The 5,777-nt window shown below is 43.2% G+C and overlaps 1 long non-coding RNA gene across 1 annotated transcript; it reads right to left on the reverse strand.

Annotated features, from left to right (window-relative positions):
- Nucleotides 1-496: 496 nt before the first annotated feature.
- Nucleotides 497-5,039, reverse strand: LOC114801268 (uncharacterized). Its single transcript, XR_003751475.1, has 4 exons — nt 4,911-5,039; nt 4,686-4,818; nt 796-988; nt 497-667 (listed from the first exon to the last, which is right to left on the reverse strand). It is a non-coding gene; the product is annotated as an uncharacterized LOC114801268 (long non-coding RNA).
- Between the last annotated feature and the right edge of the window lie 738 nt (nt 5,040-5,777).

Consider the following 5,777-nt stretch of genomic DNA (forward strand, 5'->3'; position numbering starts at 1 on the left):
ACTTTGCGTCCTACAACAGGATTAGAAGAGCTTTGCTATTCCAAAAATATGAAATATCTCCTCGTGCTGACTTCAAATAAATCAGATTGCACGCACCTGCAATTACACAAGCTTATTTACTTTGAATACGACTTTTCTTACCATGCACAATATTAAAATAGCTGAAATGTCTTTGTGCAGATTGTTGAAAACACCAACAGTCAGAGATTTGAGTAAATTAGGGCCGTAATGTGTTTTCTTAAAACCCACTCTATCCAGGTTGTTATTTTACCATTTGGGTGCTAATGTCAGGGTTATATACTGGGGTATTGAAGAATACCAGGATAATACTTATTGAGACAGTAATGGGTCTAACAATGCAGTCTCTTCATTTAAACCTTGCTTGCATTGAGAGTGCAACACCACCCCAAGACCACAGAGCTTTTATTTTATAGGGATGTTCATAAATGCAAACAAGCACTAGCAGAATGACATCAAACTTTATCCGTAGAGACCGAAAAGCACAAAGACACATATACATGTTTTTATTCTCATTTAAAATGAGATATCATGTATCGGTATTCAGCGTATGGTTTTGGGGCCATAACACTAACACTTTTTCGGGGGTTGTTCCTGCCATGTCGTAGGGTGCTGGGCGAGGCTGGAGAATGGATGGTCTGAAGGGGACCTGGTTGCAAAAAGTTAATCACACCACACATATACATGTGCACTTACTTTAACATGTTCTCACACTACTTCTTGCCCTGTCTCTGCCCCCCACCCCCATCCCACACACACAAACCCCCACACACACACCTGTTGTCCTCTATATGAACTGAATGTTGGATTTTCCCATCATTCGGATGCGCTGCTTTTGTCTCCCCACGCTGTTAGGATAAACACTCTTGCCAGGTCAGCTGGAGCAGGGCCCTTTAAACTGCACGGGTGTCCTTTCAGCTGCCTGCCCAGAAATCTCTCTCTCACAGGGACACACACTTCAGTGCACTTCCTGAAAAAAAAAACATACATTAAAGCCACGATGACAAACCTTTCATCTGTCCAGTGCAAGCATATTTCATCGTGGTGAACCAGATCAGTACTAACATGAAAGGAAACGCCAGTGACCTCATCTGCTACGGATTTTTTCAGATGATCTGCCATCATCTGACATTTACCCATTAGCAGAAATTGGATGTCTCATATTACCGCTGCTTTAAAATCCGAAGAGTGAAACTGTGCCCGTTTCAATACAGCGACCTCCGAGAACAACGTTAAGGATCAAAGCGATATTAATACAGCAAATCCACAATTATTTTATCCTCTGACTGACCTGGAAAGGGAAGTCGGTGCTGTAAGACACAAACAGGATAAAAGAAATGTAATCCTTTTCTGGATTCTCAGGAGGGATAGTTCTGCCTAAGTAAACATGGAATATGTCGCTCAGCTACTGCTTCCCCTTTTTAGGGCCTTAACCTTCTGATTACAGCTCTGCAGTTTCTATTGATGTCAAAATATAGCTGTTGGTTGCATCAATTGTATAGAGTAGCACTGTAGATACAAACATGTCAAAAGGCAGACATAAGTTTAAAACAATAGTTTTTATGTATCTTTTATTGCTTTGCATTAATAATGAAGATACATATACGTGAGAAGATGAGTTGTTACATGTGCTGTGGTCAGATGTTCGATTTGAGGAGGTTTGAGGAAAACGAACATGAGGGTATAAATACACAATAAATCACGCTTATAAAATAAATATAAATGTACAATAAATCTCTCTCTATGACTGACAGCTTGACCCCATACTACAGTCGGTGTAAAGTTGTGGAAGGGTCTGTGTTGCCTAACAGTGAGACACAAACAGGATTAAAGGACAGATATTTCAGCCAAAGCAGAAGAAGAGATAAAGGAATGTAGTGCTCTGAACAAATTGTTTCCTGGTTATACATTTATCATAAGATACATTTATACTCATAATAACAGATGAAAACAATCCTGAAATCCCATCAGGGGTACCAGGCTGTGTCCAGATTGTGACACTTAAAAGTACAAAACTCATCTATAGTGGTTAGAATTTACAAGTCTGATTTGTATGTTATAAATTAGTATAGAGTAAACTAGACAAACAAACATATTGGGATCTACTTTGGGACCAGGGACATGGAAACGGGGAAAGGGAAGGTAACCTCTCACACGAGGGTCACTCCACTCACACACACCACCTGAAAAACAAACACAAGACCATTACATACTCTCTAACACACACACACACACACACACACACACACCCTGGAGACACACCACCTCTGACCAATACCCAAACCAAGACTTTCTTCGAAACAAAAAATATAAGAGCGCCTGAGCACAAAACAAGTCTCCCTTTGCTTGAGGAGGTCGGTTCAGTATCAGAACCTGGAGCAGTGATGCAGGCACACTTAAATATGGGGGTACAGAAGAACAAGGGGGCGTGGCCTGTAAGCAGAGCTTCAGAAACCGTCGCCAAGTTTTCCCCGTCTCTCCACCGTGACGGTGTCCCAGAAGAATCTCCTTGTGGATTTTAAAAAGGAATGACTGACTGCTTGGACCTGACCAGCCTGTACACAGTCAGCGACTGTTAAAAATGTGACCTCTTAGGACTGTGGTGGTGAATGGATGGTGAAATGTAAACTTCTTATACTTCATATAGACTCTTGTGACAAGAGATTTAAGTGGGAGTTCTGATGATTGTGAAATGTGTTTTCCGTGTTGTGATCACATGTTACTCCATACATAATAATCACTGTTTTTATTTATCAGTGACTGACAGCTTCCTTACTAGTTGACAATCTTTATGCACACATGATACTTCTTGAGCATTACATTTCATTTTGCTTTTGTGGCATTTGGCAGTGCTTTCATTTTAACATCAATGAAGTTACCAGTTCTGTTTCACTAGGACCCCAACTTTGAATGCGGTCATTTTATTCGCTCGGTTGTAGGTTGTAGCATCACAGCCAAACAACTGACTGAAACAGAAAAAATAAACGCAGAAACCATAAGGGCAGTATTAAGCATCACTACTGTACCATGACCGCACTACACCAGGAAGCACTGTACAGTGTATAAAAATGCATTTTTTTACACTGTATTTTCCTTTTTATTCTGGCTGTCCTGTGTATATCATCTACACTGCACAATGGACTACTAAGCATTTCTATACAGTTTTTATGGAATGCTGTATAGGCAGGGCAAGTCTTGGTGGCTTGAATCATGTTAGCACAAACAGAGAAGGGCCTCATCTGTCATCTGTGTATGCTTTCTCCTGGATGGAAAAAATGCACTTTTCCAAGCCCAGACAGCACAAACCCTTCATAGAATGTGATGTCATTGGCACGCTACAGATGGGCAACACAGATAAGCACTAGACAAAAGGTTAAAAACAACACAAGAACCAACGACCCCCCCAACCTGTAACCGCCTCCTCTAGTCAGATGGACACCTCCCGGCGATTAGCGCACGTTCATGACCACGGGTGAAACCGAAGATGCGTCTCGCCCTCTTCTGTGGCCCTAAAGTCCAAGGAACTGTAATCAATGACCAAGCCGAAAAAATAAAAACACAGAGGAAATGGGACCCATGTGTGATTTATCATCTCTCATGGTGAGGAACAGTGTGAGTAATGATATCGGCCCGAATGAGGCTTGACCTAATGAGGTCTGAGGCTCGTAAAAAAAAACAACAAAAAAAAAAGAATAATTTGAGCATGTGTTTTAAATAAGAGGAGCAGACAAGGAATACGACTCTTTCTGTTAGCTGCTGTGTATGAGGCAGAAAAAGTGAAACAGACAAAGAGGAGAGTGAGAGAGAAAGAGAGAGGGAGAATGTTTAAATGACTCATGGTGGGTGGGGGGGTGGGGGTCGTGACTCTTAACGTTTTTCCCGAAGATTGGCGAGGGCCTGAGTAACCCTCCTCCAACAGACACAGGGGGCAATAGGCATCTGAAGGGGTGACTGCGGGGGGCAGGACGTGGGCGGGTGGTGGGATTTTGAGGCCGATTCATGAGACAACACCTCAGTTGGGCCGTCGCCGGCAGCTGTCCCAGCAGCACTGTTCAGAGCGCCTGACTGTCCCCCAGGCATTGTCACTATCTCTCATCCCCCCCCCCCCCCCCCCCACCCCAGCCCAGCCCCCCCAAACACACACACACACACACACACACTCACCGACACCTCTGTTGGTTTTCTTATTCATCAGTGTCTCCAGCTGTTGGATGTAACAGCCATACGTGTATTCAAATGACAATAAATAAGCCATATTACAATAATACAATCTGTGGATCTGTGGAAGAACAAATTGCTCTTGTTGACATTTTATTCATGTTGATGCTGATATTTCCAACATAGTAATGGAATTCCCTTGTCACAAATTTTCATACGGCAAAGGAAAAACTAAAGACATAATGACAATAGCATACACTGAATTAAACAATAATTTGTATTTACTTGATTTTAATGTGTACATGTCAGATAATGGCCAACTAACATACATTTTCTCTTTTTCGCAATTCATTTTTACTCTTCAAGATTGTTTAAAAAATCATGTTGAGTCAACCTAATATTCCGTTCCTTAATGTTAAATATGTTTTCGAAATATGTTTTTTTATGTAATGCAATGGAGCCGGACTGTCACATAGTATTCCGCATTCAGCCATCACAGTTTTGCTCACCTCCCTTTCTGTCCATCTCTCATGCCCGGGTTGCGATGGAGGGAAAGGCCGCATCTGTTTTTTATGAGAGGACGCTCTGGTCACCGCAGGCCTCTTTCCTCCGACGCATCCTCAACAGGGAAGGGTGTTTAATCTGCTGCACATCAGACAGATGGTGAAGCCAAAGAAGAAGAAGAAAGAAAAGGAGGAAAAAATGCTCTTTCTTCCTGTTCATCACACACGCACAGGCACTCCTTCCTCCTTGTTGGGGATTCTTGTCTCACGCTCACACAGGCTACCTGCTGTCTCCGCAGCCCAGGCTTAAGCTGCTGTCAAAACATCTGTGCGTCTCCATTACCCCCTGGTGCCTTGAGTCGCACATCTGCACACATCTGTAGACGCCCCAGCAGGACGGAGAGGGTAGAAGGCGGGGAGGGAGGAGAGGGGCAGCATTCCGCAGGCCGTTCTGCTCAGCAATTTTAGAAAAATGTTGAAAGTGACAGACTTGTGTTTGTGCACGTTCAGCATGCGAGTGGAGTTACAGTGTGTGTGTGTGTGTGAATGTAGGGTGTAGCTCTGCATTCCAGGGGTGAAAAATTCTCTTTCTCATTTTCTCTCTGTTTCTCTCTCCATGTGTGTGTGTGTGTGTGTGTGTGTGAACACTGGACACTGGCCGTCTAAAAGCCACCCAGAGGAAATGAGATTAGAAGTCAAAGGAGCTCAGTGATGAGACTAGTCTGCTGAGAGACTACATTAAAATCTACCAGAAGAAAGTGTGTGTTTGTGTGTGTGTGTGTGTGTGCGTGTGTGTGTGAGAAGAGAGAAGACACCAGTAAGACAAAGATTAGTGAACTGGTATGTAAGGGAGGGGTCTCCCTTCTGTTAGCTTCTTTCTCTCTACTTTTGTGTGTTGCATGCAAGTATTGTGTGTGTGTGTGTCTGTGTGTGTAAGAGAGAGTCGGGGAGGGGACAAAAAAAAGGGCAGAATGAGGGAAAGAAAGAGACAGGAGAGCTCCAGAGCTGCTGCTGAGAAGAAGTATGAAAAGCCGGGAGGGGGATTTCCTCTGAAAGAGAAAGAGCTTTTCTCCTCCCCTTTTCAAGCTCCCTCTCTCT

The sequence above is a fragment of the Denticeps clupeoides genome, chromosome 12, assembly GCF_900700375.1.
Source record: "Denticeps clupeoides chromosome 12, fDenClu1.1, whole genome shotgun sequence".
Taxonomy (NCBI): Eukaryota; Metazoa; Chordata; class Actinopteri; order Clupeiformes; family Denticipitidae; genus Denticeps; species Denticeps clupeoides.